The sequence below is a fragment of the Pinus tabuliformis genome, chromosome 7 (genome assembly GCF_031772625.1).
Source record: "Pinus tabuliformis cultivar Carrire ecotype Pingquan chromosome 7, CPIR1, whole genome shotgun sequence".
Taxonomy (NCBI): Eukaryota; Viridiplantae; Streptophyta; class Pinopsida; order Pinales; family Pinaceae; genus Pinus; species Pinus tabuliformis.
Window position 1 is genome coordinate 1,859,003,104 of NC_142293.1, and position 12,649 is coordinate 1,859,015,752.

Here is a 12,649-nt window from a genome sequence, read left to right on the forward strand (position 1 = left end):
CTAGGAAACTTTCTATGAATTAAGGGTCTGACCCTATAGAACCTTCTTCTGACATTTTCTTCCGAGAATAGACTCTCCCAATTTCAGGATTAGTTTCCACCAACTCTCCTTCTCCTAATTTGAGCTTTGATCTAGTGAGAATTCACAGCTAAACCAATACAAGCTTGTCTAACCTTATAGCCTAGAGCTCTGACACCACTTGATCTGATAATTACCCTATGAGTGACCTCAGTTGAAGATTTATTAAACAAAAGGTATTACAGACTCATGTGATGGTGTGTGTGTTATGTGTTATTGAAACAACGGATCGATCAGATTGCCAATACACATAAAATAAATAGAAAGACAGCAAAGAAATACAGTAAGCAACACAAAGACACAAGCATTTTTTAATAAGGAGTTCACCCTATTCTCCAGGGCTACGTCTGCGGTCCAGCTTAAGTGGTGGACTTGTTTTATTGTGTCTTTCAGCAGAGAAATTACAATACAGGGACTAAATATGAGTTCTCCTGAAGCAGATTTTTCTTGGCAGGGTGGTTCTTGGATTTCCCAAGCCACTCGGAGTACACAGACTCTTGTTCTTCCTACCAGCTCTATGACCCTTATTCTACAGTGGAAAGAGCCAACTATGATGCCCAATCCGGACAGATTCCTCTATGGGAAGGCTTGATTCTTCAAGCTCTTTGGTGCTCGAGGCTGCCTGTGGTCAGCTCGGCCCTCTATCTCCTCTGCTTGGCTTTACTGCTCTCTGTGCTCAATCCTCCTCTCAGGGTTCACTGTTCACTGTCTCTCTTGGTCGCTTGGACTCTTCTCTATTCCTCCTTTCTCTCTGAATGCCCATTCGACTGGCTCTGTTCATGGCTTTAGCCATTCAATCTCCATGCCTGTTCGATTCCTCTCCCGCCTGCGTCGATTTGCCTACTACCTGCGTGCTTGGAGTTCCCTATTCGGCGTCAGCATGAATGCTCGGGAAGTAGCCACGTGTCTCCATCGGAACAGCGCCAGCCTGTTCATCGATTCGTTTCTTCGATTATGTTGTGGATACGTTCTTTCTCCACCGTGGCAGTCAACGAATTCCAAGTCCCCTTAAATCGTGGCTTAATTCCTTGTCAATTCCGCTTCTGGCTATCAGGCACAATCTCAGCTGTCTGATCTGGGCTCCTCCAGATCCATCGTCATACGCACGTCGAGTGCGGTTGACTTGCTCGATCGATAACACGCAATCATGGCGGTTTTCTCTCACCTCCGCTGCCACGTGTCGATTGCTGAGTGGGATCGCTCCGCTCTCCCCTAAAACCTCTTACTGTTCAAGGGTGCCCCGATCAATATCGCCGGTTTCCAGGTCGTGGGTCCCACGCTTTTGGTTTCTCCGCCCACGGTTCTCCGGCTCCCAACATGACCAAGGGCTTAAGGCCCCTCCATTTCGGCCCTGTTCGCCCAGCAGCGCTATTCGCGCATCAAAAATCAGCTCCTTTTCCCGTTCCAAGGCTCCCAGGAGCTACATCGACCTCCTGCGCAGTCTCCATGGGCCTCAGTCAGCGCGCTTTGACCGAGGTCCTCGTCGTTCTACGTCGGCTGCCATGGCCACTGGTTCAAGGTGTTTCGATTGCTGTTTTGGATTCTTCAAGGATTTGTTTCGTCTCGATCCAATCATGGTTCTTTGACAGTCGTTTATGGATCCGATTTGGATCAATGATATGTTGTTGGTTGGAAATGACAAAGAAGTTATCCAGGATTTGAAGACCCAATTGTCCTCCAAATTCGACATGAAAGATCTTGGTGCTGCAAACTATATTTTGGGCATGGAAATTAAAAGAGATCAGGCAAAGAGGAAGCTCTGGTTAAACCAGAAGAAGTATGTCGAGACAATATTGCAGAGGTTTAATACGCAGGATAGTAAACTGGTGAAGGTTCCTATTCCTGTAGGTGTGAGTTTATCTACTGAACAGTTTCCCAAGACACAAGAAGAGGAAGAGGACATGTCCTGTGTTCCATATGCAAGTGCAGTCGATAGCCTGATGTATGTAATGGTCTGTACTAGACCAGACATTGCACATGCAGTGGGAGTATTGAGCAGTTTTATGTAAAAACTAGGGAAGGAGCACTGGACAGCAGTGAAGCGGGTTTTTAGGTATTTGCCTGGCACTAGTGATTATGGTTTGTGCTACCAAGGAAGACCAGGATTGGACAGAGTGTTGGATATTCATGGATTTTTTGATGCAGACTAGGCTGGAGATCTGGATCAGAGAAGATCTACAAGTGGGTATGTGTTTAACCTATTTGGAGGTGCAATCAGTTGGATGAGTAAGAAACAATCTGTAGTGGCACTGTCAACTACAGAGGCAGAATACATGGCAGCCACTCATGCAAGCAAGGAATTAGTTTGGTTGCACAGATTGTGTTCAAGTATGGGGTTAGTACAGGAAGCTATAAGGATAGACTGTGACATCCAAAGTGCAATTTTCTTGGCAAAGAACCCCGCATATCATTCAAAGACAAAGCACATTGATGTTCAGTATCACTTTGTGAGGGATATGATAGAAGACAAAAAGGGGTTGCTTGTAAAGGTGGACACTTTGAAGAATACTGCAGATGCATTGATAAAATTTTTGATCTCTGAGAAGTTCTCTTGGTGTAGAGAGACAATGGGCATTTCAGGTATGGAAAAATGGCTAAGCTCTCTTATGGCCCCCTATGGAAAGAAAACAACAAGTGGGAGAATGTTGGGTTGTGTTATATTCTTTCTACGTAGTTAACAGGGGGTTTGAGGTGCACCGTAACCCCACTTTTTGGACCCTATGTTAAGTTAGGCGGACCCACCTATGGTTTTGTGCATGATTTTCGCACATGTTTTTTGGACGCGATGGTTTTCGGTCCAAGGTATTGGACGTGATGGTTTTTCGGTCCATGGTATTGGATGCTTTGGCATGTATAAATATGTATTATAACATTGAAAGGAACATAATGAAAAATCAAGCTGGTAGTCCCGATTTTGGGATCCAGGGGAAAATCTCTGTGTATATGTGTTTTATGTGTTCTACTCTCGCATTATTTATTTTCTGTGTTTTAGAATTCGTATGTAGAATTCGTATGCAGGCAATTTTTGTACGAGGTTAAAACCTACAAATTTATGGAATAAATATTCGTAAGTAATTATCAACATTTGTAGGTTGTTTTTGTTGTAAATGTCATAAATTGATATGCTAGATTTTGCCATAAAAGTTAAATTTTAAATTTAGAGTTAATATCATGGTTTAAAATTCCACAATTGTAAACTGTGGATGACAAAATAATTGCTAAATTTGAGTAGTCTAAATATGAATCAAGGTATGTTGTTCTATAATGTTTGTGGTACTCAGCATTGTGAACTTATGGAGTAAGATGTCTCATCTAAGCTTAGTGTTAACAAAGATCACAGATGATGGATTATAACATCTTGAGTCTTGCAATATGTTTCCATCATTGCAAATATATTTCCATCATTGCAAATTTATCACTGCTAATGGATTCAAGGTCTTGGTTCGGGCATAATAGGATTATCATGCAAGAAGATTTGGTTCATGGTCATAAGTCATTACTCGCACACCAATATTAGAAGAGATGAGAAAACAATGTTTCCTTGTATTCAAATTTATTACCTTGAGCGCACACCAATATTAGAAGAGTTGAGAAAACAATGTTTCTTTGTATTCAAAGTCATCACTTTGAGGGCACACATATATTAGAAGCGCTGGATTTGATTTAAAATTTTAAAAGGATTTGAACTTATTTGTATGATTCATGTGAATCTAATTAGTCTTAAACATATTTTGTTGGGAACAAACCTTATTGTTACATTTAATTCATATTTATAATTAGATGGCATAACATATCACATATTTTTCTTGTATGCTACTCTTTCCAATACCTAACGACGTTTCTTTTGCAACATATGGTGCAATTGCTAGTTTACAATTGTTTTATATATAATCTAATCTAAATGGCTACTTGAGTGACCACCAATTTGCTATCTCGATGTGGTATTTTGAAAGTTGTAAAAATTATTTCTATAAATAAGAAAACCTAATCATAATTCAGTTGTCAAATTAGTAGTGGGACAACCACACCACCTAAAATTACTGGCAAAAAAAAAAACAAAAAAAAACACTTTTAAGACATACTCTAAACCTAATAAAAATGATTGAATCAATTTTTGTTTGATATAAATTTTCTATTATTTAAATCAAACATTAATATATAAAAATTAGAATTGAATTGAATTTATTTTTAAAGTTTTTTTTTTAAATAAAAAATATTTTAAAAAATAAAATTTGAAAATAATTTGGAAAATAACACATTTTAAAATAATCACTTTTCTATAATGTTAACTTGGGTATTTAACATTAATAAAATGGTGGTATTCAATGCATTCTTCATGAGTGTTTAGATGTGTGGTTGAAAGAAACATACAACCTCTATAGATATTTGGTAATTCAAAGTTGTTTAGCCATGGGATGTTAGAGGATAGGTTACTGATTTTATTATTTGAATTTGTTTCAAGTTGTATAGTAATTGAAATCAGTAATTTTTTTATGTTTTGTTTTTTGGCATATTTTTTTATATATTTCGAAAGATAATATGAATTGTTGGAATCACAAATTTCAGTGAGGGTGTTGAATCTATTTATGAATATAATGCATCTTAAGGAACAAAAACTCATAATTTCACCAAAAAAAATTATTGTGAAATTCTAAATAAATAGCCAAAAAGTGGAAGAGTTAGATTGTGCCATTAAAAATATTTGTCCAACAATTACAAAAAATTATTTTATGCCCACTTTATAGAATTAAATATATGGGTTGATGCTATATTTAAACCCTTAATCTTTCCAAAAACACACATACATTCATAAATTCAAGGATGATCAAATCATTTCTCATAGTAAGAACAACTTCATAGTAATAAGCCACATGGCTATGCTAGATTTCCTAAAAAGCAAATATGTAGAGTTTTTTTGCTATGGCTTTTATCTTTGAGATGTCATGGTTATGCTCAAATAATTATGTAGAAGAACAAGTGTATCATATAGAATCATTTTGTAGATATTGTGTGATTTAGATTTGTATGATTATGAACATATAGTGCTTTTGGATGTATTTTTGGTTTTATCTCGAAATAGAAAGTATCAATTTATCGCGGAAAAAAAAAAAAAAAAAAATCTCTTTAACAACTTATAAATATGTTCAAATAAAGTTTTGGGTAGCTTAATTGGCAATGGTTGTGGAAATAAAGTCTCATTGAAATGAAAGTCTTGGGTTCAAAACTTATAAATATTTTGATTACTAAATATGGGCCTTAATTAGCATTATACTTTTGGTATTATATAATAAAAATGAAAAGTATAAATAAGATTGAATAACTAATTCTCCTTATTTTATTTTAATATATAAAAACTAAAATTATCTATATTTTTGTTGGTTCCTATTCATGATATGATACAATATATATTTTATAATATTAAATTTATTTTCCTTATTTTATTTTAATATATAAAGACTAAAATTATCTATATTTTTGTGGGTTCTTATTCATGATATAATACCATATATCTTTTATAATATTAAATTTATCATGTCACTCAAATCTAAATAATTTTGTAATAAACGTTACACATATATTGTCATTAATGTCAATTACAATGTCTTTCTTTGATGTCAAAAGTAATGTTCGCCAAGTCTGTAGTAAAATATGTTCATTAAGGGAAGTGTTGTAGTTCACAAGGAAGTTTTGATGGTTAGGTAGATCCAAACTCAAAAATCAAGCAACAAAGGGCATTGTAGATACGATGAAAAAAAACTTGATGTTTCCATAATGAACAAAATTTGGTGTTACATGGAATGGAAAGACCACAAGGAACAGAATTGGCATTTCTTTGACGTGCCCGCACTAAACAAATTTAGTGTTTCTCCAAGGCAAAGGAAAATGAAAAGAAAAACACGACGTCGATACAATGATGTAGTTTTGTATGAAATAATGGTTGAAAATATTGTAGCTAAAATTTGGTGTTTTATCGTGACTTTTTTCCTTACAAAAATAGTGTGCACTAAACAGGATTAGCAGTGATTAACCATACAGAGGTACTAGAGCACCAGGTACCAAATGGAGCATAAAGCATTACATTGATATGATGTGGCAACTGATATGACAGGGAAGCTAGCATGGTGCGGCACTTTCACGTGGATGTCAAGTGGTAGATTCGATGGCGTGGTGATGGACAGTAATGACACGTGGTAAGTAGATTTGGCACTTTTAACAGGGTAATTAGACGATTGGAACATATCAGTGCCCAAACACATCATAGGTTCTGAGTGGTCAAAGCAAAGGACATAGCAAATGACTTGGTAGGTTACGTAAAGTCTTATATTACGAAATGTGTAGTGTAATGGGATTGTGTTTTTTCCTGAAAGTTATGGAAATTTTAGTTATATTTTAAGAAAAATTTGTAAAGATTTTTGTAAATTCAAGTTATAGTTGGTAAATTTCAAAATTTTAGGTGTTTTAGACGTTTTTGATGTTGCTAAATCTATTTCCACCATCAAAAATATGATTCAAACACTACTACCCTCCGAGCATTTCCTCAACCTTAGTGAAACGACTCACGACTCACTAGGATACCAAAATTTCAACCTCAGTGAATGACTCACGACTCACTAGGATACCAAAATTTTGGGCATTTATGTAAGAAGCCAAGGCCGATATCTTGTAGGACTTGGTAGATGTAATGTAGCAGTGATGAGGTGGCCAAAAAAAGACCACGTGCCATTTCATAATTGGTTCACCATGGAATGACACTGCATACTAGGAGTCTCAGCACTTGCCCTAGGGTCATGTTTTGCAAAGATTTTGTGTGTATTTGATTTTGGCCAAAATGGCTCCAAAAACCAAGGGTTTACAATAAAATAATGAATATCCAAGGTTCACCCTTAGTGAGGCCCATACCGAGCTACTTAAATACCGAGAGATCGAAATAATCATATAATGGAGCAATTCAGTATGTGATGTTCTTGTGTTAGTAGAAAATTTGCATCGACTACAAGATTGGAAAGTGGTATATGAAAACGGAATTAACCGACAAGTATTGGGGTACCAGAGTACTGGGCGCCAGAAGGAATGCCAGTTAAAGTAATCTGGTATAACAAGGAAACAACTATCAGTTGTAGCAAATGGCAAGTGGTAAGGATTTTATTCAGCGAAAGTTCTATCTATCGGGCTCAGAAGTATACTAGTACATGGACGATTAGAAAGAAGAATATCGAATGCCTCTGGTATCTTATATGGAGACTAGGGAGATCGTGATAATTGTGGCCAATTCTTACCCAGTGAGGAAGTTCCGGAGAGAACCCATCTGGTCCATTCCATCCACAGTAGAGAAAGTCCGCATAAATTTGAGAAACGGGATTGTATCCAGAAAGCCATTGTCTTCAAAATGTTTGGAGTTGGGCATCATCAATCTCGGTTCGTTGCCAAGAAGAACAGGTATGCATACATGTCGATAGGATCACCGTTGCCTAACTCTGGGGGGTCATTAAACACAACTTTGATATGGTGGAGCCAATGGCTGCCATGGAGTGCGTGGTTGCCTCGAGGTCGTATGGCGAAGGTTGCTTCGGCAGTGAGTCGTTCTTCGTGCCCCGGTGTAAGGACCTACGGTCCGGGTCACCTTCACCGTGTGAAGGACAGGCAAGGAGATCGTGCAAAATGAGAAGTAAAACAACCAAGAGACGAGTTTATATGATGTTGGGCGAGTTGAGAGGGCGGTCCCATGAGTTGGGCAGGCCGGCCCTCCACTCGGGCGAAGGAAACATGTTGAAAGAGTCAGCTTGGGCATTGGGTGTGGGTCGGCCGAGTGACATAACCCGCCACCCGCCCGTATATATTGGTGGAGCGTTTGAGGAGACGAGCCATCATCATTCGGCCAACACGAGTTCGAAGAAAGAGTTCTGCAGTGCGTGGATGAGCCCGCACGACGGGCGGAACTTGGGTGAAAAACTCGTGCAGGAAAGTCGGATGAAAAACTCGGGTGAGAAACTTGGGCGAAAAACTTGTGCAGAAAACTCGGGCGAGGACGTCGGGCAGAAAACTCAGGCGAGGTCGTCAAGCAGAAAACTCAGGTGAGGTCGTTCGGGCGAACTGGGCGAGGTCATCGGGTGACTTGGGCGAAGTTGTTCGGGCGAGACGAGGGAAGTCGTGGGGCGACCCGGGTGAAATTGTTCGGGCGAGCCGGGTGAAGTGGTGTAGCGACCCGGGTCAAGTCATGTGGCGACTCGAGTGAAGTGGTGTAGCGACTCGGGTCAAGTCATGTGGCGACTCGGGTGAAGTTGTTCGGGTGAACGAGTTTGGGTGAACGGGTGGATGTGCGGATGGGCGGCAGGGCGAGGGCGCGCCGTAACAAAGAATCGTGCGGACGAGCGACTCGGGTAGGGCGCACTATGCACGACGAAACGGTGGAAATGGTGAAGTGTTGGAGTTGTGAACGGAGGTGTGACTCGTGCGGAGGTGCTCGTGTGTGGCGACTTGGTTACGACGAAGCGCACCCAAGTTGGGCAAACGACACGATCGTGCGACGAGGTGAACGAAGGGTTGGAGAGTCGTGCGGAGGCGCCGACGAGCTAGGCAACCGAGTTTTCCGAAAGTTGGAAATTTGGCTAAGTGTAAATTTGGGGTTTCCCTAGATTTAACTTGTACTTATAAAAGAAGATTATATATATTGATATCGGGCAGACTCATATTGCAGGGAGTTGCCCCTCCCTCTATACTATTGTGCAATTGTATATGTGTTAATTGTTGTTGATGATGAATATGTATGGGTTTTAATCTGTATAAAGGATAAAGATAATACTTGGTAACGAAAAATAAACTGAGAATGGAATGTTAGGCATAGTCTACAACCGTAAGTATTGGTTAAAAGAAAACGGTTGGTAGTGCCGCACCTCGCTATAGTGCGGTTGGAAGAGTATCACCAGTGTAGGGGCGTGACAGGTGGTATCAGAGCTGGTCCAAGTTTTGCAGGAAACTTGGTGAACTGAATCAAGGAGTTGATTCTACGAAGACCGAAGACTTGGAAGGAAGTTCAAGTTTTGCAGGTGACAGGTAGAATATTAGGGTGATTCAGGTGACTGGTGAAACAGGTTTAGCAGAGGTGAAGCTTAGTGCTTGGGCCAAGCTGAACGACAAGGCATGGCAGGTTTGGAAGAATGCGAAGGGAAGCTCTTGCTTACCTTATACAGGTTGAAGTGGATGAAAGAAGAGAATCCCCAGATTCGAAAGGAACTTGAAGTTTTGGAAAAGAATGTTGAAGACGAACTTCTTCAACTTGGTTAGACAATGGAGCAAGATGAAGTTGCAGATTGTGCTAACAAGGAAGAGGAAGTCGTGATGATTGGGGATGTTGCAGATATGACAACGATGGAGGATAAACTTGAGATTGATCAAGTTGGACTAGGATCGTGTAGTTTGCAGACATGGATGGATGAGGATACTCACATGGAGGAGCCTCATGATGATTATGCAAGTATTATTGATACTTGTGCTTCGATTGAGCATTTGGTAGATGAACCGTATGTAGGGAAGAGAAAAATCAGTTTTTCGATGCAAGGGAGCATCTTACCATGGATGTCTACGATGAGACCTTGTATCGAGAAGCAAGGATTGTTGACTGTTGCAGGACTTGTTGGGGTTGTTTGTGACCTTATGGTAGAAGGTACAAAGGCCCGTGACAAGGGAGGAACATGATGATCATTGCGGAGGAATGGGTCATGCTTTAGCCACATGGAGAATTGGCTAAGTGCCCGGCATGACTCATGGATAGATTGGAGGGCACACACTTGAGTATGATGATACTTGGGTGGACTTCTCATGGCTGAGACCAAGAGCAAGTCTTGGTGGAACCTTTAGTGGGGGAGCTATGGTGGAGAGACTCATGTGATGATGATATGGTTGGGTGACCAAGTTCACTAGATTGAAAATTGTAGACTTGGATGAGGATGACCGATTGTCGTGATGGGTCTACTTGGTTGGACTACATGGGTAACTTAGTCATGGACATCAGTTTGGAGACATGGAGCATGGAAGTATTATGCAGGGACATTATGCAGGAGCACTTGTAGAGGTGTCACTTATGGGCATCCAATGAAGAGTACCAAGGCAGGGATGTTTTGCAGGTGGATTTGCTGGTGTGACATGGGGATGTTTTTCTTATGAGCCAATGAAGAGGTTGTGCACTTATGTACAACAAGGCCATGGACTTGGATGGAGTTGTGAGTAGACTATGGAGCATTCCTACTACATGGAGAGCTGAGGCATCTTTCAGAGACCTTTGGGCCAAGACTTGTATGCTTGCTGGATGTTGGTTGGAGATGACTCATGGAGCTCACAATGACATGAGATTGTTGTGACTTTTGGAGACTTCATATATGGTGGACTTGGAGGATCTAAGGCATTGAGGAGCTGAGGTCAGAGACTTTGATGTAGAATGGGATGCATACTTTTGAGTAGATGTATGGGTGTAGCTTGAAAGAGTGACTTGATGAGGAGGATCGATATGAGACACTTAGGAGTGATGGAGTTACAACGATGATGATGCCTTGGTGGCAACACTTGGGCATGGGTTGAGTCGAGACTTAACCACTTTTGACACATGGGAGTTGATTGATCTATGATCATGGGCAGCACATGGATAGATGAGACAGGGGTATACTTGTTTCTATGGCAGACTTGAGGGATGGCACATACATATATGATGGGGGTTGCTTCATGGACCTGGATGTGGTGCATCGAGAGTCAGAGTTTGATGAGATGATCTCTTCACTTTGAGGAGATGGATTTTTTACAGATGGATGATGTTGGGATAGATGCGGTGGATTTCATTGGTACCAAACATCATGGACAACATGTTGCAGATGAGATGAGGGCTACTTCATGGACCTGAGCATCGCTTATACTTATATGGAAATGGATTCTTGATCAAGGTGAGGATGTGACGGGATGTTCTGAGAAACAACTGATGATGGCACGAGGATGTTCACTCTCATGGTTTGGATGTGACGGTTGGATTAGCTACCCAACTAGTTCAAACATGGGGATGCGTAGTGTGCAGAGATGTGTTACCATTGTGTTGGAGTATCATGGTAGCAGTTCACACGAGGACGACACATGATGAGGTCGACACGATATGTTGCAGGAAGCATGTAGCTTGAGACGGAGGGGCCAGCCTTCCATGATGGGGAGCAGCATGTGGAGATTGTGACAGGGTGGTTTATGATCATGGATTGAGACGATTTTCTGATGTATGACATACCAATGGGGTGTATGCCTTCTTATGGTGATCTTGGTGACGGATGGTTACTGGGATGAGATATTGTCAAGGACGACAATGACTTCAAGTGGGGGAGGATGTAAGGACCTGCGGTCCGGGTCACCTTCACCGTGCGAAGGACGGGCGAGGATCTCGTGTGAAATGCGAAGTAAAACAACCAAAAGACGAGTTTATATGATGTTGGGCGAGTTGAGGGGGTGGTCCCACGAGTTGTGTGAGCCGACCCTCCACTCAGGCGAAGGCAACATGTTGAACGAGTCAGCTTGGGCATTGGACGTGGGTCAGCTGGGTGACATAACCCGCCACCCACCTGTATATATTGGTGGAGCATTTGAGGAGACGAGCCATCATCATTCGGCCAACATGAATTCGAACAAAGAGTTTTGTGGTGCGTAGGTGAGCCCGCACGACGGGCGGAACTTGGTTGAAAAACTCGTGCAGGAAAGTCGAGTGAAAAGCTCGGGTGAGAAAGCCGGGTGAAAAACTCGTTCAGGAAACTCGGGCGAGGGCGAACTCGGGCGAGGTCGTCGAGCAAAAAACTCGGGCGAGGTCGTTGGGCAGAAAACTAGGGTGAGGTCTTGTGGGCGAACCGGGTGAGGTCGTCAGGAAACCCGGGCAAAGTCGTTCAGGCGAGCCGAGTGAGGTCGTTGGGCGACTTGGGTGAAGTCGTTCGGGTGAGTCGGGTGAAGTCATGTGGCGACCCGGGTGAAGTTGTGTGGCAACTCGGGTGAAGTTGTTTAGGTGAATGAGTTTGGGTGAACGGGTGGACATGCGGACGGGTGGCCGGGCGAGGGCGCACCGTGCATGCTGAAACGAAGAATCGTGCGAACGGGCGACTTGGGTAGGGCGCACCGTGCACGACGAAACGACGGTGAAGTGTTGGAGTTGTGAACGGAGGTGTGACTCATGCGGAGGCACCCGTGTGTGGCGACTTGGTTACGACGAGGCGCGCCCAAGTTGGGAAAACGACATGATTGTGCGACGAGGTGAACGAAGGGTTGGAGAGTCATGCAGCGACCGTGCAGAGGCGCCGACAAGATGGGCAACCGAGTTTGCCGAAAGTTGGAAATTTGGCTAAGTGTAAATTTGGGGTTTCCCAAGATTTAACTTGTACTTATAAAATAAGATTATATATATTGATATCGGGCAGACTCATATTGTAGGGAGTTGCCCCTCCCTTTATACTGTTGTGCAATTGTATATGTGTTAATTACTATTGATGATGAATATGTATGGGTTTTCATTTGTATAAAGGATAAAGGTAATACTTGGTAACGAAAAATAAACTAAGTGCGA